The 21,923-nt window shown below is 43.5% G+C and overlaps 1 protein-coding gene across 3 annotated transcripts in view; it reads right to left on the bottom strand.

Moving 5' to 3' along the window:
• CCND3 (cyclin D3) overlaps nt 1–21,923 on the bottom strand; it is an 84,811-nt gene that overhangs the window by 46,807 nt on the left and 16,081 nt on the right. The window contains exon 2 of one of the 3 annotated variants that reach the window (XM_019738337.3): nt 6,951–7,117. The exons of the other annotated variants lie outside the window; for them this stretch is intronic. The gene's annotated coding sequence lies outside the window, so the exon portion shown is untranslated. The remainder of the gene's footprint in view (nt 1–6,950; nt 7,118–21,923) is intronic. 3 annotated transcript variants of the gene reach the window in all.

Below are 21,923 nucleotides of genomic sequence, written 5' to 3'. Positions count from 1 at the left end.
TTACTATTTATTGAACACTTATTATGCTCCAGATAATTTAGTACTTTAAATACATTTACATCTTGCAACCACCTTATGAAATAGTATTTGCAAATGCAAAAGCATGGCTCTATCAACCAACTAAGCCCTTAACCACCGTGACTTTAAACAAACATTTGGGAACACTTCATTGTTAGATGGCTAGAACAATAATAATTTGCAAAATACTTTACAGTATGCAAAGTGATTTCACACACTTTATATCATTTGATTCACACAACATGGTGAATGGTGGTGTGCAAGGCAAATATTCTTGCACCCAATGGAAAAAGGAGGAAGCTAAAACTCTAGGACACAATCAAGACTAGAATGGGGGTCTTCTGACTTATAATCTAGGCCTCATTAAAAGCACTGGTAGAAAAGAAGTAATACAGAGAGACGCTGAAAGTTAAATGATGGAAACAAATACACAATAAATAGTAATTGAAAGGAAGCTGACACCAAATACTCACATGAGATAAAATAGACACGAAGGCAAAACGCATTACTAAACTACACAGCGCCTTTCACTGTAAATCTCATATAACTAACTGATTCTCAGAGAATGCTTTTATTCACTTTTGCTGAACTCTTTTTGTTCCTGTTTCCTGAACTGAACCTATGGTTGCAGTTCAACCACAATTTAACAAATAGACTTGATCCTGATCCACTAATTCTTTTCTCGGTAATTTTCTGTCATTAAATCAGATGTGTGATCTACTGTCAAACTAGTAGATACTGTTAAAAGAGATAGTCACTGATTTGAAAATTTGAAAATTTGCTACACTATGATTTGAAAATTTGAAAATGTTCTACAATAATTTATTGTTTGCTAGAATGATGTAATAATTCTAAATCTGTAGAGCTTAAATAACAAAGGTTCTAAAAATATAAAGTTAAAATTGATAAAACTATAAGGAGAAACTGACAAATCCACCATTGGGGTAGGAGATTTTAATACATCTTTTTTAGTAACTGGCAGATTGAACTGACAAAAATCAAAAAAGATTTGGAAGATTAGAACAATGCCATTAACAAGCTTGAGATCTCTATATTTATATTTATATATATTTACATATGTGTGTGTATTTATATATCAAGCTTGTTACATAATTGTATATGTGTGTTGGAGAATACACATTCATTTTAAGCATACAAATTTACTGCATATTAGATCATAAAGCAAGTCTCAAATCATTTCAAAAAATTAGTGTTATAAAGACTGTATTAACTAACCAAAATGCAATTAAGTTAGAAATCATCAAAACCAACAATAATACATCCCACATATGTGGAAATTTTAAAACACACTTCCAAATAACTTATAGGTCAAAGACAAAAAACCTTAATGGAAAATGTTTTAAGAACTAGAACAAACTGATAATGAAAATACCACATAGTAAAACTTATGGGATGTCTACATAAAGACTCAGCTTTTCCACTTCCAGGCACCTACCCAAGAGAAATGAAAGCTTATGTCCACAAAAGACCTGTATAAAAATGTTCATAGATGCTTTATTCATAATAGCCAAACACTGAAAACAATCCAAATGTCCATCAACAGAGAATGGATTAAACAGTGTATATCCATCCATACACTGGAATAAATTCGACAATAAAAAGGAATAAATTAACTAATATATACAATATATGCTGAGTGAAAGAAGCTGCACACAAAAGAGAATATACTGAATGATTCTATTTAAACGAAGTTCTAGCCAAGTTTAGTTCTAACACTGATTAACTCTGGTGGTAAGGGGGAGATTGATCCAAAATGGGCCTCATGGAGCTTTCTTGGATGATGGAAATGTCCTAGATCTTGATTTGGATGATGATAACAGAGCTGTTTACATTTGCCAAAACTCATAAACCTTGTAGACTTAAGATATGTGCATTTTATGATACGTATATTCAACAAAGAAAAAAAATTATAAGGAAATACATAGCCTTAGTGCTTATATTAGGAAAGAAAAAAGATTCAAAATTGATAAATAAAGGAGAGAAAGTAGGAAGTTTAAAAAAAAAGCAGAAGAATAAATCCTAAGAAAAAAAGATGAAAACAATAAAATAAGAGCAAAAATTAATGAAATAAAAAATAAACAGTAGAGAAAAATCAATAAGGTCAAAAGCTAGACATCAAAAAGATTAATAAAAATGGACAAAACTTAGGTAATACTGACAAGACAAAGAAAAAAGATGCAAATAAACGATGTTAGGGATTTTTTAAGTGATGTATTTAAAGCTACAGCAGATTTTTAAAAATGAGAAAACTATGAACAACTTTATGCCAATAAATTTGAAGCCAAATGGACAGTATTATAGAAAAATATGATTTACCAAAACTAACTCAAGAAGAAAGAGAAAAACCTATATAGTCTTATACACAGAATAACCCCATATTTTATTATTTGAACAAAGATATCTTGGAAAGTGAAAGGGGAATTTTAAATAAATCTGCCAGGGAACAGGCATAACTGGGCACTAGGCCAGGCAAACCAGGATGCATTTGGTAACTTTACATATAGCCATAGACGAAATTTAAATTGGTAATTTAAAATCTTCCTACAAACTGACAGACGCCCAGAAGGTTTTACAGGAGCAATCTACCAAACATTCAAGAAAGCATCGATTCTAATTGTACGCCACCTTCTCTTAGAGATTAAAAAAGGAAGAAACATTCTGAACTTATCCAATGAGATAAGTAAAATCTTAATTCCAAACTAGGCAAATATAGTATGAGAAAGAAAAATTACAGGTTAATATCACTTACGCATAGATGCTGATACTTTGTGCAAAATATAAGCAAATCAAGCCCAGCGGTACCATATATCATGTCCCAATTGAATTTATCCCAGAAATACAAAGAAAGTTTAACATAAAATATTAATGTCATTATAGTATTCTGAGATGAAAAAAAAAACCATAAGATCATTTCAATAGATGTAGAAAACGCATTTGATAAAATTTAACAATAAACCAGAAAAAGAAACTTCCCTAACCTATTAAAGAGCATATATCAAAAACCTATAGCAATCATTATTATTAGTGAAAAACCATTAGAAGCATTTCTTTTATATTCAGGAACAAGTCAAGAATGCCTGCTATTCCTGCTTTTAGTTGACATTATATCAGAGGTCCTAGCAAAATCACAAAGCAAAGGCATAGAAATTGGAAAGAACAACAATAAATTAAAGGTACTGAATTGTAAAGAAACAACATCATTATAAATAGATGATATGTTTGTCTAGATAGAACCTCTTCAAATCCACAAATTATTAAAATTAACTGCAAAGAAAATAAACAAAATCCAGAGTATCTCAGTGAGGTTTAATAGAGGGATGACCCAGAAAGGGAAACACAGGAAGTTTCCGTGGAATTAGTGATGTTGTATTTCTTAAGCTGCAAGGTAGGTATGTTGTGGGTTTAGCTTTATTGTACTGCTTCACAACGCGTACATACACCCACATATATATTTATTATATGCATTTATATTTTGGAATCAGATAATCCATAATTCAGTTAAAATTTTTAAATCAAATATATTTTTACTTTCTATATTAACCAATTATTAGTCATTTTATTCTTTTACATTTTATGAAAATGTAAAAATGCCTGTATTTGGAAGAAAAAAAGGATTAAAAAAAGAAAAAAACAAAAGCCAACGAAGGGAGCCTGGAATTTCAGAAGGGTTTGATGGATGGGCTGGTGGGTGGCAGTGAGGGTGGTTAATAAGGCCAAGTCCAATTAAAGTCAGGACAAGGGCTTAGTCAAGTACTGAGAAGAGGCTGGTAGATTTGGAGGGAAGACCCATAGCAGTGACCTTTCAGAGGGCAGTTTTTATAGGTTGGCAGGAGGCGGAGCCCAAAAGGAGGGGGTTAAATCATGAATGAATAAATAGCAAAAAACTGGAAACCACCCAAAGGCCTAACAATCAGGGCCTGGTTAAACAACCATAGTACCATTCATAGAAGAAATGATGCTGTGTCTGTACACAGACAGGCTCACAAAATTAGGTGACGTAAAAAATTTCAGGGCACAAAATAGCATTTGTGCAAATTACAATTATGAAAGGACATGCGTGTGCAGTGAGAAGCAGATAGGATTGGACAAGATCAAGTCATGTTTGTGGATGCTTTTAAGGCTATGGGATTTTATTTTCCGTTTTTGGAACGCCGGCAATCGTCAAACAAAAACATGGGATGTTTCTTTAAAATAAAAAGAATGGCTGTCAAAATGGAGGCAGAAACTGAAGGCCACTCAGTGGAGAAATCTGACTGTGACGGGAAGGAATGAGAGGGCAGAGCAGCTGGAAGAATGTGAAGGGCTTGGGGCAGCGGCCGGTGGGGGCGAACCAGGGGCTGCTGGGGGAAAGGGTGGAGGAGAGAGGGAGGCTGGCTGTCTATTTCCTTTATTGCTTAGATGTCCCTTTTTTTTAATTAAAAAACTAATAATCCTCTTTTTAACAAATTCAAACAGTCCAGAAGTGTGTGTGTGTAGGGATAGAATCCTCAGCCCCATCTCCTACTCCCTACTGTTAATCGTTCAGAGTGCAGCTTTCCAGAGCTGTACCATTTTCTTTCATTTGCATTTCACAGGCTTTTTAATTTTATTTTCATTGGCTTTTAAATACAGAGTGAGATAGGCTTGTTACAATATAGGATTAGAGAATGTAAACAGTGAAGTTTCCCATCCTCCAGAGCTAACATCTGTTAGTAGTCTGGAAAAGAACCTTCCAGACTTGTTTATTCCCTGTGTGCATGTAAATACTTATGCGTATATTCATTGATAGCTTCCTGGTTGGTTATCATTACAACAGCAGGACCATAGCCTACCTACAGTTGACCGGGTTCACTCTACAGTACGTCATGGTAGACCACTCCCAAGTCACCACATAAGATTAACTTCATGCTTTTGAATGGCTGCCTAATATTCCATAGCATATAGTTGAAAGATAAGCTTCAGGGAACACAGGGGGCATCCTTCTTTCCCTTCAACTAGCTGGGAAGGAGATACAGAAACAAAAGTTTCAAGATGGCAGGAGGCCATCTTGAAGGAGGGTTCGCCATGGGAGTGGGGAGCAAGCAGACAGAGGGTCTTCTTTCTGCCCTCTTCTTAAGCCATGGTCCCACTCAAATCCAGCTAAATCACACAGACATGCAATTTGGGGGAGAACTGTGATTTGAGTGTGAGGCCATCATGGGGGACCCAACTTCCTTGAGTGACCTGTTCTTCTCCCAGCAGTGGCGAGGAAGAACCCACTTCCCAGAAATCTTCAGGGGAGCCCTAGAACAGTGGTTCTCTAGGTGTTAGGAAATGAATCAGAAATGCAAATGCTCAGGCCCTACCCCAATCCCACAGAATCAGAATCTCTCAGAGTGGGACTCAGAAGTCCAGGTTTAACAAGCCCTCCAGAGGATGCAGGTATATGCTCAACTTTGAAGTACCTTTGTTCTAGAATGTGGATTTGAGTCTGATTTTGCCCCTTCTCTTAGGAGACAGGGAGGCGTCAGCCCTGAAGGGATAGGTTGGCCAACTTCAGAACTGGTCTTCAATTCCTCACGGGCTGTAGGCAAAGGCAGCGACTGACACAGTTCCTGGAACAGCCCTCCCCGCCCTTCCTACGATACCACTTCCCTCTCTTTACCACCCCCTCTACAAAAAGAGCACCACAGCAGAAAGGGAGGGTAGCAGTGCAAACCCATTGCTTCCCACTTTCCCTCCACTGTATCTCCTCCCAGTTTAAGGGCAACCGCTCCCCTGGGGGGCTGCCCTTTGTTGGATGGAGGGCAGAGAGGGGAGAGAAGCTTTTGAATGTCAGAGAGGAAATGGGATGTGGCTTCAGTGTGGCTGAGTTGGTGGAGGGAATTAGAGGGAGGGGGAAAAGACAGGGAGTCAAGAATGCCCTCATTTCACCCAGCTGCTTATGCCTGCACCTGTTCTGCTGAGGCCTGAGGAAAGACACCAGCAAATGAAACACAGCCCCACCCCATCTACAGGGGCCCCTTCCCACACTGCAGTGGGGCTCGGGTTAACTGACAGGAAAACTGTGAATGGGTTCAGGTGGCTGAAATGAGGGGCAAAGGGAAACAGCTGGGCTCCTCTGGGGGGTGGAGCAACTGTCTTCTGTCACCCCCAATCTCTCAGAGTTTAGGGCAAGAGGTGGGAGGGGTGGGCGGGTCAGGACCAGGTCAGATACCTGCCGATTTCTCCCTGATTCTGAATGGGACACCCCTGAAGAGAGGGAAGCTCGAGTAGAAATAGTCCACACCCGAATACTGAGGAGGTACCCCATTAGGTTACGACATTCCACAACATACTTTAGTTATTCTACAGGCAATAAGCTTCGTTTAAAAAATAAAAGAAATAAAGAACTTTATATTTTGGAGCAGTTTTAGGTTCACAGAAAAATTGAGCTGTGAAGAATGACAGGACATTTTTAAAGTTTCCCCTTGGTCTGCCCTCCATAGAAACACAGCGCAGCAGTTCATCCAAGCAATCAATTGGTCAATCAGTCCATGGATCATGTGATAAGCATTTCAATGAGGGCTTTCAACAGCAATTCTCAACCTTATAAGAATCACAGAGAAGTTTATGAAAGAGCCAGGCTCTGGGTCCCTTCACCAGAGATCGTGATTCAGCAGGTCTGGAGGTCAGCCTGGATGGCGTATGTTTGACACATTCTGCAGATGTTGATACGTTTGACACACTGGGCCCCACTGAGAAATTCAGGTTTGGTGGGAGGTACCAGGGGCATGAGGCTCCAGTGGGAAGGGAGGAAGCCATGAACATAGAAGAGTGGATCCCATCCCCCACCCCATCCTGAGAACTGAGGACACAGAGCATGGATCAACGTCAACTGAGGCAATGGGGGGCGATGGGCACCCACAGGCCCTGAGGTCTCAAAGGGAAAGGCCACTGACACGAATACTCACTAACTCTGAGATCCCTTCTACAGCAACCAGCAAAAAGTCAGAGTGAGGAGGAAATAGCCCAGGAAACAGTCAGAGAATCATCTTGTTTGAGGCCTCCAGCAAGTTAACCTTTCTGTACCTCCATTTCCTCATCTGTTGCTGATGTAACATGGGCATCATGATGGTCCCTAGCAAATAGGGTTAAAAGAGTGCTATGTGTCAAGAGTTCAGAATAGTGGCTGGCACATAATAAGCGCTAGATAACTGAAAGTTGTCACTGTTAGGAAAAAGAAGAGCCCCAATTGGCAGAGGAGGGTGGGGATGGCCAGAAGAAAGCCCTGAGTCTGGGAGAAAGCAAGTGTCCCCTTGAGGATAATTAGTGTGATTGGAGCAGAGGGACCACATGTGACAAAATCCAGGATTAGGCTGGAAAGATGAGGTAGGAGGGTTGTGGGTTGAATTGTGTCCCCCAAAATGATATGTTGAAGTTTTAACTCCCAGTATCTCAGAATGTGACTTTATTTGGCAACAGGGTTGTTGCAGATATAATCAAGATGGTCCTTTTGGAGTAGGGTGGGCCCCTAAATCCAATATGGCTGATGTGATTATAAGAAGAGAGGGAAGAGGGCCATGTGAAGACAGGCAGACTGTAGCGATCCAGATACAGGCTAAGGAACACCAGGGGATACCAGAAGATGGAAGAAATAGGAAGGATCCTCCCCTACAGGCTTCTAAGGGACACGGCCTGCTGACGTTGGACTTCTGGCCTCCAGAACTGTGAGAGAACACATTTTGGTTGTTTTAAGCCACCCAGTTTGTGGTCCTTTCTTATGGCTGCCCTAGGAAATGCATACAAGGGGCTTTGGATTTTTTTGTCATGAGCAGTATGGAGCCATTATCGCACCCTGAACAAGGAAATCATTCTTGATGAACAAACCACAGAAACCTGAGGATCCATATCAAAACCTTCTTCTGTCTCAGCGAATTTTTTAAAAAGACATCGCTTAAAAGTCCTTTGCCCATCCATCAAAATGACGATGTCATGAAAGACAAAGAAAAATTAAGGAACTAGTTCAGGTTAAAGGAAACTTACAAAGACCATGACAACTATGTACAACCCATGATCTGGGACTTTTTTTTTTTCTTCTTTTGGCTATAAAGCATATCGTTGGGATTACTGTGAATTTGAATGAGGTCTGTAGATTAGATACTAGTCTTGTATCAATATTTACTTCCCAGTTTTTATCATACTACTGGGGTTATGTAACAGAAGACCTTGTTTTAAGAATACACACTAAAGTATTTAGGAGTAAAGGGACATTATATCTGCAACTTATTACATTCAAACTACACACACACACACACACACACACACACACACACACACACACACACACACCAGGGGTGCCAAAAAATGTATGCACATTTTAAGAGATATTAACACTTTAGTCAACATTGCTCAAGTAGTAGTTTGCCGTAATCAGAAGTGTCTGGACGCTAATGGGAACCACTTTGAGCACCTCCTGTAATTGCAGAAGTCAAACGTGACTTGTATTCATCTTTTGTTATTGGTATATCTTGAGTATTACAATTTTAATAGTTTTTTCCTCTCTTAAAATGTGCAGACCTTTTTTTGGCAACCTCTGTATATATGAGATAGACAGAATGATAAAGCAAATGTGATAAAATGTTAACATTTGGGGACTCCGGGTGAAGATTATATGAGGATTTTCTGTATAATTCTTGTAATTTTTCTCTATCTGAAATTATCAAAATATAAAGGGGAGGGGTTGGTTTGCTGACTAACCCATGGCTCTCCTGCTGAACTTTCTCTAACCCTCTGAAGTTTCTGGAGCCTAAATCTGGACACCAAATTAAAGTGATGAGTGAGAGTCCTGAGAACTTCTGGTTTCTAAAAGTTGGGATTCTACTGATGGGCTTGGTGGTCGTTGGCTATTAAAATGTGGTTAATGTGGAATTATCTATTTTACAAGTTATTTGCAGAAAATCCTTTCCTCTTCTTCTCATACACAGTATGACCTGGAACTGGAAGGAGCCATATATATTTAATCTAAGCTTTTACCATATTCATTATATCCTGATAATATCCTGAGACAGGTGAATCCAGGCTCTGCTTAAACACGTTTTGACAATGGCGTCTCACCCTCTCTCAGAGCACATTCCATTACTGGTCAGTTCTGACCATTAGAAAATTCCTCAACCTACTGAGCGGGAACCTACCTTCTTGGAACCTCTACCCACCAATCTGGGTCCTGTCTTCCGGATGGTGTTACAGCACCACCACCCCACCCTCCACCATGATTTTAGTTATTCTCCCCTGAACAAGTTCGGGTTTGTCAATATCCCTCTAGGATGTAAATGCAATACCATAGGTCTAATCTGACGATCAGAGAGCAATGGAAACACGACCTCCCTAGCGAGGTATTCTGTTCACGTGGCCTCAGATAAAATTAAGCTTTTGGCAACTGCATTACACGGTTGACTCATAATGAATTTAGACCCAACTTAAACCACAGTTTTCTCTTGAGAATCATGGGTAACTGCTGTTGATGTCAGCAATTATCACCACCCGACATCCCATTCTACATTTGTTTGCTCAGTGTCAGTCTCTACCCACTAGAATGCAAGCTTCATGAAGGCAGAGGCTTTGTCTTGTTCTGAATCCCCAGCACCTATTACAAGCCCAGGTCCATAGCAGACACTCATAAACACATGCTGAATACATGAATGACTGTTAAGCCCTGTCTTAATTACCCTGTACTTGTGCAATTTATTTATAATTCACACCCAGTGTACTAACAAAAGGGATTTGAGGTGACTTGCTTTGCAGAGAACTTTTTGTTAACTTCAGAGCAAATTTCGTTCTTGTTGGAATGTACATTTTATTCAATTTACATTATTAGTTACAGCTTGTTAAGATCGGATTCCTGGCTCTCTCAACCAATATATCAGCTATAACCTCCCAGTGTCAAGCCATTCATTCAAGAATGACTTTCCACTGCAGCCACGCTGGTCCCCTTGCTATTCCTCAAACACTCCAGGAAGGTTCTAATCTCAGGATCTTTGCTTTGGCTGTTCCCTCTGCTGGCACACACCCTCCCACCGCCCAGATAGCTATAATGCCAATACCTTACCTTTGAGTCACTATTCAAATGCTTCCTTCTCAGAGACTGACACTGGTCATCCTACTTAAAACTACAAAATGTCCCCCTCTCCAGTAGTCTCCCTTACCTGGCTCGACGAGTATATTTTTGTTTTGTCCACAGGGCTTACCACCTTTTAATAAGCTTTATAACTTGGCTTATTTATTGTGTGCACTACTTGCTGTCTGTCCTATGAGTCCTGCCCCTTGCTATATTCTTACAAGGGAAGGAATTTCTGCCTGTTTTGTTCACCAATGTATCCCAAGTACCCAGAACAATGCCTGGCACCTAATACCGTGTTTCCCCGAAAATAACACCTAGCCAGACAATCAGCTCTAATGCACCTTTTGCAGCAAAAATTAATATAAGACGGGTCTTATGATACAGTAAAATAAGACCCAGTATTATATTATATTATATTATATTATATTATATTATATTATATTATATTATATTATATTATATTAATTATATTATACCGGGTCTTATAGTAAAATAAGACCAGGTCTTATATTAATATTTGCTCCAAAAGACGCATTAGAGCTGATTGTCCAGCTAGGTCTTATTTTTGGGGAAACACAGTAGATAGTCAATAAATATTTGCTGAATGAATGAATGGACAATGTCAGTCCTGCTCTGGATCCAGGAACGTATGTGACATCAAGATGAATGAGACACAAAGGTGGCCGCTGATCACACGCTACCCATGTTACCTCCCTAATCACTGGTAAAAATATGCAATGGGACAGATCCCACCCTCCCTTCAGAATGGCATAAATCTATTAATCAATTCCCTCAGTGTATAGTCTTTCAATCAGAAAAACAAAACAAAATTCCCATAACCCTATTTCAAAAAATAGTTTAATGGTATTGGAAAATGCTCAGCTTAGTCTGACAATTAAGTTTGCGAACTTGTTGCAACAATGTTGCTAACCTTTTTTGATATCAGAGGGATTATTCATTATGAATTTGTACCAACTGGACAAACAGTTAACCATGCTTACTATCTGGAAGTGCTGAAAAGGCTGTGTGAAAAAGTTGCGGGGGAGGGGCCGGTTTGCTCAGTGGTTAGAGTGCAGTGCTCAGTACACCCTCGTCGCTGGTCAATTCCCACATGGGCCAGTGAGTTGCTCCCTCCACAACTAGATTGAAAACAATGATTTGACATGGAGCTGATGGGTCCTGGAAAGACACACTGTTCCCCAATATTCCCCAATAAAAACTAAATAAATAAATAAAGACGACCTGAGCTTTTCACCAACAATTCATGGCTCTTGCATCATGACAATGCACCAGCTCACACAGCACTGTCTGTGAGGGAATTTTTAGCCAGTAAACAAATAACTGTATTGGAACACCCTCCCTACTCACCTGATCTGGCCCCCAATGACTTCTTTCTTTACCCGAAGATAAAGGAAATATTGAAAGGAAGACATTTTGACGACATTCAGGACATGAAGGGTAATATGATGACAGCTCTGAAGACCATTCCAGAAAAAGAGTTCCAAAATTGCTTTGAAGGGTTGACTAGGTATCAGTGCATAGCTTCCCAAGGGGAATACTTCGAAGGTGATCATAGTGATTTTCAGCAATGAGGTATGGAGCATTTTTTCTAGGATGAGTTTGCGATCTTAATTGTCTGACCTCGTATATATAACCAAGTCAGTGGGGGATTCAAAACTGTAATATACCACACAATCCCAATTTAAGGAAAATAGCTGTCTACATAGAAATAACACTGGAAAGAAATATACCAAATGTTAACAGTGATTATTTCTGAATACTGGGATCATGGTTCATTTTCATTTTTTTATCTATAGTTTTCAGTTTCTATAATAAGCAAGCATTTCTCTATAGTGAGGAGAATTCTAATATATGAGTGTTTGTTGTGCTTGTTAGTAACTGGACCAGCTACACATGTCCTCACTAAGGCAGGGAGAACCCAGGTGACACCTTCCTGAAATGGATGCTGGCCTTAGAAAGCTTCCAATCGTTAGTATCAGCAGCAGATACGCATGTCCGTGCAAGGGCACAAACACACGGGCACAGTCATGTTACTCCTAAAACAACCCTATGAGGAAGGTACCATTAGCATCTTCACATTATAGAGGAAGAAACTGAGGCTCAAAGAGGTTAAAGTAACTTGCTTAAGGTCTCTTATCAGAGCCCGGTCATGGATCTGCGCCCGGAGTTTGAACGCAGGCAGTCCAGCTCCAGAACGGACACTCTTACCCACCCCACCAGGCTATATAAACTCAAACAAGCGCCTCCCACAGTGGGGAGGGCTATCATGGGGAAGGGTGGCAGCGGACATGCTTGGTATATTAATACATTGCGTCATTTCGTTCTCGCAACTACCCTGAGAAAAAGATATTCTTTTCATCTCCCTGTTATAAACAAGGAGAATGAGACTCAGACAGGGGTTTGAACCTCTGCTGTGATACTTCAAGCTTACTAACATAACAATCCCTTTACTTGTCAGTTTCCTCCTCTGCAACATGGGGATAATAATCCCTCCCTCACTGGTTGTTGGGAAGTATTAGGTGAGAAAATAGATTCAAAACACTCATCAGAGTGTCTATCATACGTTAAATGCTTCATAAATGTTAGCTACTGCTACCGTCCTTGATTTCAAAGTTCACAGTCTTCCAATGGTAACAGGTTGACTTGCTAGGTGAGCAAAGGAGAGGCATTGAGTGATGCCATCAGGAAATGTTTGATGAATGAACGGAGTCCCAAAGGAGGTGCTATCAGAAGGGTCCTTGATGGACTGTGTTTCAGCAGCCAGAGGAGGGCAGGGGCACGCCCTGGAAGCACAGGGGACATGGTTTGTTCCTGTCCCTCACCCTGGCTCTCCCCTGCACTGCACCCGGCTCTCTCAGCCTCTGTTCCTTACTGCTGGTCTCCCGCCCCTCTGCCCAGGGTCCCCTGCTTCAGCTGTTTCCTTAATCAGGGCCTCACAGCCTCTGCAGCAGGGAGTGGGAACCCCCAGCCCTGGGATGGCCCCTGATAAACAGCTGGAGCCTTTGGACGTAGAATCTGTCATCTCCATAGGAAATGCAAAAAACAAACCACCAGAGCCAGGGGGGGAACGCCTGATAATAAGTCACATTGCTACTGTGGGTCCCTCTACTCTGTCCTTCTGCCTCTGCATCTGGAACCTCCTGCTTGTCCTTCAAGACCCAGTGCAACAATGTCTGCTCTCCACAAAGCCTCCCTTGATTGTCACCCAGCCCCCCACCCCTTGCAAGCTTCCACTGCCCACAGCACAGAATCCGTTCCTGCCATTTATTGTATTAAGGGAAAACTTCTCACGTGTTGGGGTCCCAACCAGCCTGGGAGCTCCAGAAAGCAGGCATTCTGTCTCAGCTGCCCAGCACAAAGCTTAGAAAATGTCTGTGGGAATCCTGCAATGATGGAGTAACAATGGGTAGACAATGACATACGCATTCAAAAATCTATATATTAAAACAGAAAAAAACTGTTAAAATATTATGTAGGAAGATGGCAAGGAATTTTTAATTTTTCCGAAACAATAATTAGCATTTTCATATTTTAGCCATAAGAGGTTCACTTAGAGGACATTCTCATTTCACTTGAGTGATCTAAGAATAATGTCTTTTTCTTTTAGTTTTTGATACCCAAAACAAAATAAAAATTATATCTCCCACTACTTTTAAATGTTAAGATTTGAAACTCACTTTGATTAATCAATGAGATATTGCAGCCATGTTCTAAAATGTACAAATTAGATATTCCTGTGTTTTCAGGCAAACTATTCCATATTTTCATAGAGCCACTGTAAATTGCAGTCTATTTCATGCATTAATGGTATGGGTTTGTTTTGTATAAGGTCAGAAACTTAAGTAAATTTACATAGCATAAAAAAATGTTATGTTAAAAAAAGGAAAATGCAACACTGGGCATGCAAAATGACCCTAACTTTGTAAAAATAAAAATAATTGCATATGAATAGTATTCTATGATCTAATTTTGAAAGAATAAAACTTTGAGTGTATGTGCACAGAAAAAGGTTCAGAAGGACACATGCCAACTCTTCACACCGGTTTTCCCTGGAGGGTGGGACTTGGAGGGTGGGGTGTAATTTGCATCTTTATTTTCTTCCTGTCCGTAATGTGTTTTTACAATGATAAAGTTTGTTTTACTTTTATAATTACAATTTTACTATTCAATTCAATGAATTTTAAAATTAAATATAAAAACTAAGTAGATATTTAAATAATTGCATGAAAATTATTTAAATAATAAAGCTAGAAGGCTAGAAAGAAACATACAAAATGTCAAGAGGCCTGTCTTTGGGTGGTAAGAACTATGAACAGTTTGTCTAGCTTTTTCCTATTTTTCTATATTGTCCAAATTTCCTATACTGAGCAAGTATTCATTTTATAACTTTGTAAAACCTTTTTAAAAAGGCTGAATGAATCACTGAAGGAGTGAATGCACGGCTTTTCCCACACCCTGCTCTGTTCCTTTGTTTGAGCCAACATGCAGGAGATTCTCGGATGTCCTCCCTTGCTTCACTATGTGGGATCGGGTCCCCAGAAGGACCCTGTCCACAGGGGTGCCTGGTTCAGGCCTCCAACCAGAGTGCCCTGCCCAGATCTGGACACTTGCGTGGTCGTGAGGGGCTGGAGTAAGAATCCCTGGCTCTGTCAAGATGGTCATGGCACCTGCTCTGCCCTGGCCTCTGCCTCCTAACCCTCCAATCTCCACCCATGCACCTCCAGGGACCACTCAGCTCTCCCAGAAGCCCTCCCCGAACCCCCAAGTTTCCCAACGCTCCCTTGCCTGGGAATACAGTTTAGTAATGACATAAGCTGCACCCCCACATGACATAGTACCCAGGAGGACACGCTACCCAGGAGGTGGCATATGTGGGGGAAACAGCTGAGTGGATTTAAATGGGGCCTTGAAGAATGGCCAAGTTTGGACAGACAGGGTGGAGGGGAGGAGGATAAAAGGGTGCTCCAGGAAGGGGGGACAGTGTGAGCAAAGTGATGGAAACAGGGACACCCGGGATGTATCAGGCACCCTTGTCGGCAGGAATCGGGTTATAAAGGTGGATGGATGGTGTGGACTGAGTGAAATAAGTCAGACTGAGAAAGACGAGGACCATATGGTCTCACTTATACGTGGAATCTAAAGGACAGAATAAACGAAGAACAAAACAGAAACAGACTCATAGATACAGAGAACAAACTGATGATGGTTGCCAGAGCGGAGGGGTGTAGGGGAGCTGGGTAAGAAAAGGTGAATGGATTAAGCAGTACAAATTGGCAGTTACAAAACAGTCACGGGATGTAAAGTGCAGCCTAGAGAACATAGTCAGGAATGTTGCAACAACTATGTATAGTGCCAGGTGGGTACTAGACCAATCGGGAGGATCAGTGCCTAAATTATATAAATGTCTAACCATTATGCTGTACGCCTGAAATTAATATAAAATAATATTGAATGTCAACTGTACCTGAAAATAAATAATTTTTTTCAAACAGTTGATTGTGGGTCAAAAGGTAGAAAGGTGGATTGAATCCAGATGCTGGCAGAACCAGAGCGTCATGGTCACTCAAATTTGATTCCACAGGCCCTGGGAAGCCTCTGAGGGTCTTGGAGCAGGGGTGCTATAGAAACGCACAGTAATCCAAGTAGACGCTTGTGAAGGTCTGGGGTAGGCAGCCAGGCACAGCAGCAGGGAAACTGCAGAGGGGAAACTGCAAACTTTGTTGCCACGTGCAGAGCATGTCCTTAAAGGGAGAAAGTCATACACATGGACTGCTGGCCATAAGCAAGTCACTATTCTACCGACCTAAATGCTGAAACTGTCCTGAGGTGAGATGAGATAGATTGCGTGATCTCACAAATAAACTCGCCCACGGTCATTTTGCTAGTAAGCAGTCCGAGCGATGTGAATCATGTCAGCCTGAACCCAGAGGCCAAAATGCCCTTTTCCCATCTCACTTTTGTCTCTGACATCTTTTATATTCCCCAGCATCTAGTACTAGGGTGGTTCAGTACATACGAGAATGAGTGAATGAAGAAATTAATGAGCAAGTGATTTGGATCCCAGGCTGGCAAAGGGCCTCTGAGCACACATAAAAAGGGTGGAGGTGGAGCGGAGATGTAAGGTTAAATGGAAAATAAAACAAACAATCGCTTTGTTACCACTTCCTCTGGGGCTGGGTCACGGTTTTTAACGGTGTGCTGCAGGCACATACAGTCTGGCACACGCACATCCACACAGAGACACACAAAGAGCTATTTATTTATTTCCTTTGAAGGGGTAAATAAAGATCAGGTCAAAACAGGCTCCCCCCAAACCGCCAGGGGGTCTTCCCCAGGTGTTGATGCAGCACTTGGTCTACAGAAGCCACAGGTGGCCGCCTACTCGTGTCACCCACCTCCCTTTATGCATGTGTGCCTCTGGTTCACCAGGGAGACCTCCTGTGCAGTGGGGAAGTAGGAAAGGGGGGAGGGTGGCAGGGCAAGGCTTCCTCACCCCTCCTCCAACGCGGGCCTGAGCAGCAAAAGTCACCCACCCACCCAAAAGAGTCAACAGTGGCATGGCATGGGCGCTGGCCCACATGTTGGCAAAAGGTGCTGGAAGCCCCTGCTGGGTCGGGTAGGCAATCCGTAGATTGCTGAATATTTCAGGGAGAGCTGGGTCAGGGGGCACCTCTGGGTAAATACCAACCTATGTGGAGGTACCATCGATCCTCATTATCCCTGGATTCTGTATTTGCAAGTTTGCCTACTCACTAAAATTCACTTGTAACCCCAAATCTATACTCGTGCCAATTTCGAGGTCATTTGTGGACATGCACAGAACCGTGAAAAATCTGACACACGTGTTCTCAGCCAAGGCTGAACAAGGCGGTGCTCTGACTTCTCATATCAGCTCTGATGCTAGAAACAAGTGTCCTTTTCGGTCTATTTAGTGCCACCCTTCTCTGCATTTGTGCCCTTTTTGTTGATTTCACTGTTTAAAATGTCCCCCAAGCATAGTATAGCTGATCTGCTAAGATCCTAAGTGCAAGACAGCTGTGATGTACCTTACAGAGAAAATACATGTTAGGTAGCTTTGTTAAAACATGAGTTACAGTGCTGTTGGCCAGTATTGACAAATCAACAATATGTATTAAATAATGTGTCTTTAAACAGAAACACACATATACACATAAAACAAGGTACGTATTACAACGATCAGTTGGTGAAAATGTTGAGACCAGAGGCTCAAAGGAACCCAACCCTGTATTCCCCTAGGAGCAATGGTTCAGTACTCACTAACTCAGGGTCCGTAGCTCCGTTACAGAACATAACAACCATGAATAACAGTAATCGACTGTATTTCAGTATAATAATCAGGCAGCCATATCTTTGGGTACCTGTAAATGCCAGGCATCGACTCATCGATCCATCAGCCACCATTTCTGAATACCTGCTAAGTACAAAACCCTACACTGAAAGCCAAAAATACGGGATGCAGACCGGACCCTTGTCCTCCCACTGACCACAGACATAGGGGCATGTGACTCTGAAGGTTTTATTTATTGATGTGGCGTAAATTTGGGGGTTCTAGACCAGTGTTGGGGCCTAAAACTTTTACCAAATGTTTTCCTCATACTGGCAAACACCTGAATCATAGTAACAGCTGAACACTTGCCATGTGCCAGGCACTGTTCTGTGCACTTGGTGTACACGAGGCCTCCTGTAAGGTAGGCAACTATTATTATCCTCATTGAACAGAGAGGGGCACTGAGGCACAGAGAGGTAGAACGTTAAGAACTCACTTGGACCACACAGCTGCTGGATGATAGAGGGGTTTATGCCACCCCCAGTGACATGAAAGGAAAAGACAGGCTTCATCGTGGAAGGCTCTCAGCCCTCTGTTCCCTTTGCCATGCCAATGGCATTGTTCCGTAGCAAGAGAGCACGCAGTGACACAGGGGGGCCACGCCGACGTGCAGGCAGGAGCAAGCAGAGCCTGAACTAGGCCATGCCTCAGGGGCTACAAGGAGAGAAGCTGACACACACAGGCAGACAAAGGGCCTAGGATATGCGGTGCAAGGAAAAGGGAGCAGGGCAACCCTCTGAGGAGGCGAGGGCCTGGCGCCTCTCTTCCTGGACTAGCTGGGGGAACTGCAAGGCGAAGAAGGGTCTGGGGAGGAGTCTGACAAACCAAAGGCCTCACAGAGGAAGTGTCCCCACACAGATTTCCACTTTCCAAACCACCCCCTTTCCTGGGGCAGAGAGGTACAGTTGGTGAACTGGAGCCGTGGGTAGTAGGAGGGAGGGATTCCACCCAAACTTGAGCACTGGAAGGACAGCCAGGTTTGGAGGTGGGGACGGAGAGGGTATCTCCCCTCGGCTCAGAAGAGAAGTCACAAAACTCAACAACTGAGAAAAAGTAGATTCCACGCCTGGTATGTGACAGAGAAGTGAAACCGCAACTCCAATGCCTGCCCCACCCCCTCCCTGATGGCAGCCCCCTAGCCCCTCCACACACACACACACACACACACACACACACACACACACACTCCCCTAATACCTTCCCCCAGCCCACACTGCCCCTTGCCACCCCAAGATGGCAGGCTTCCTGCTCAAGGTGCTGGCCTGCCACATGCTTTCATGGGCTCCCTCTGGGTCTTTTGAGCTGAGTCACAAGGCTGGCTGTCTCAGAGCTGCAATGTCCTGGTCTGTCCTCTATGGGGACCAGGTGAAACCTGAGGGCTTACGAGTTCCGAGTTCCGTGAGGTAAAGGGCTGTGTCTGTCTTGTTTTTTTTCTCTTTGGCCCACACTGAACACCGTGCCTGGCACATCCATGACAGACACTCGAAAAACAGACAATGGATGGACGGAATGAACGAACGAACAAACGAACGAACGAACGAATGAATGAGTTAGTTAATGAATGAATGAATATAAAGTGAGCACTGGACCTGAGACTGCCTGCCAGCATCCAGCACCTGGAGGTTCACATCTCCAGAGACAAAAACCGTTTCCCTCATTTTTGACAAAGCTCAACCTCCTGCCTCAAGTCTGCTCACTTCCTGTCACTGAGACTGGCCGTTGGAGCTCTGGAACTATCCTTCTCTCACCGCTCAGTGTCTCCACCTCCTGCTACTGGAGATGGTTACATTTGATCCTCTCAACTACCTAGCTCACTGAGGTGTGAGGCCGTGACCGTCTCTCCCCCATCTGAAAACAGCATGGCTTCCTAAAGGGGAGGATACGGTACTCGTCAGTGAACCGCACCCTGATCCATAAGGAACCCCAAGGAATTTCTGGTCAGGGTGAGGGAGAATCAAACCCTCGATCTCTGACCTGAGATGAGGCAGTCCAGGGGAGAGGGCATTACCCCAGAGGGTACTGGCCCCTCTGCCCTGCCCTCGCCTTCCCCCCAGAAAACTCCATCTGATAACACTTTTCTTAGAGATTCCGCATAGAAAAGCCATTCTCATGCACGTGACATGGTTCTCTTGGTCCCTTCCCATCTAGAACCTGTGACAAAGATTGCTAATTGCCCCCCCCCCCCCAAAATCCATTCTCCTTCATGTACCTTTCACACTAGAAGCCCCAGTATGGAGGATCTCCAAACTCCCTGGCAGGTAAGTGTAGCAGGTGACCAACTTTTGGCCAAAGGGGTAGGTGATCTGGCAGTCTTTAGGTCACATCCTGAAAAGGAAGGGCAGCCTCCTCTTTCGCATTTTTCCTTTCCCACTGGCAGGGTGTCATGGACCCAGGCAAGTGGTGGTGTTCTGTCTTCAACATCCAAGGTGACAGAGGAACAGCATCATGGGAAGAGCTTGGGTCCTCAGCACTGTCAGTCAGGCGGGGCAGATCACCCACCCAGACTTGTATATGAGAAGTTTCCATTCCGTTGTAGCCCGTGATTTGTGGGTCTGTCTCACGGCAGTCTAGCCTCCCCCCATGCCTCCACAGCCCCTTCTCTGGTGCCAGGATGCCCATGGGTAAAAGGTGCGTGAGATGGGTCTTGGCCCTTCAGCTCCCTATAACCTAATCCATCTGATCGGCTTTCCCAAGTGTTAGAGGGGCCCTGTCAGACACCCTTTGAAATCCACCCCCGCGGAAGCAAAATTGAGGCTGGAGGTGAATATCTCTGTCCCTCACATTACGCTATTTATTCTTCCCTTATACTGACCATTTCACAAATTAGTTCTCTCCTTTGTGAGAAAAGTCTCTTCCATGCTCAGGGAAACACTGTACCTTGTCAGGCCAACCCTGTCCTGGGGGAAGGCAGTGAGGGGGGGCAGAGTATGGGCTTCCGGTCAGAGCCCAAGTCTCCGGCTTACCCCTTAGCAGTAGTATAATGCCACGTATCTGTCAGCCTTTCTAAGCCTTGGTTTCTTCCTTTATAAATGAGGGTATTCGTTGCTCACAAGTTTGCGAATTCAAGATTATACACTGGCAACGTCCCTAGCAGTGGGCCTGGCACATAGTAGGTGCTCCCTAAACGGTGGCTATTATTACTGTGGAGATAAGTGTGTGAATATTGAGGACACAGCTGGAGTTGAGCCCTGAATGAACTGCCCAAGGGAGGGTGGTCAGAAAGGGGTTGGAGGAAAGAGTTGGGGAGAAGAGACTGCGGCCAGAAAGAGGAAGAGAGAGGTAGAGTGGGAGGGATATGAGGAGAGAGGAGAGGAGAGGGCTCAGCGGTGCCCGCATTGGGCAGGAGGGTGGAAGGCGCAGCTGTGGTGTCTATATCAGCTGCCTCCAGCTCACACAATTCCTGTGCCATCGCACGTTGTCCCCAGCCCTGCACTTCTGTCTGGGTGGGCCACCCCCTCAGCACCACGATCATTGCTGCTGCCCCGTCAGCTGCTGTTTCTTTCCTCATCTTCCTTCCTGCCTCTGATAGGGCAGAAGATGGGGATGGGAAGCAGCTGCCTTGCCCAGCAACCTCCCTCCTCCTGGAGGCTGGGGCTCCCCAGGGTGGCGGTGAAGAGCCCAGGCTCGTAGACAGATAGGCTGGCTTCCATCCCGTGCTCTAGCCTGTAAGAGCCGGCGACCTCAGGAAGTTATGTTTGTCTAATCCTTCAATTTCCTCATACACACAAAGGAATAATCGGGCTTCTGGGAGGAAGGAAAGAGATCACGCACGGTGAGCGCCTAGCACAGTGGCCGGCCTATAGCAAATGTGCAGTAACTGTTAGCAATCAAGCAGGCTTCACGGGCATGTGAACTGTGTCGTCACACAGAACCCCCTGCCCAGAAGTGCCCCACACCTGGCTTAATGCTATGTTGTCACCATCTTGAGATTCTTAATCATGTTTGAACGAGGAGCTCTGCAAATTATATAATTGGTCCTGGCTATTATTAGCATGCATTTATGGAGTCTGCTGGTGGGGGTTGGGGGTAGCTGTGTGAGAGAGAAGATGCCTAGCTGTCTGCTGGAGATGTGGGCCATTTCAGGACTTTTGGGTCGTCAGAGTCATTTAAGTACAGCGATGGGGGGCCCTGCCAGGTTGCCAGCAGTTAGTAACTGTGAGGGAGTGAGACCTTCCCCACGTACACCCTCACTGGACACTGGGGATGTGTGGGGGTGCCCTCCCCTCAGACTACTAGGCCAGTGTACAGCCCCGGGAGCCCACCACTACCTTCCTCTTTCAATGATCCTCCCACCAAGGGCAAAAGTGCCCGACGTACCTCAGAGCAAACACCCACCCATCTGCCCCCTGGATTTAAACCTCTTTCTGTCCAGGACACAGGCCATGTACAAGCTCAGGAGGACAGGAGTTCCCTCCCGAGTCCCTCCATCTTTAGGACATAGAAGTAGTACATGGTGGG

Source organism: Rhinolophus sinicus, chromosome 2, assembly GCF_057876585.1.
Source record: "Rhinolophus sinicus isolate RSI-liver-muscle chromosome 2, RSI-T2T, whole genome shotgun sequence".
NCBI classification, from domain to species: Eukaryota; Metazoa; Chordata; class Mammalia; order Chiroptera; family Rhinolophidae; genus Rhinolophus; species Rhinolophus sinicus.
The sequence above is the reverse complement of the archived record's forward strand: the minus strand, read 5'-3'. Positions and strand labels throughout refer to the sequence as shown.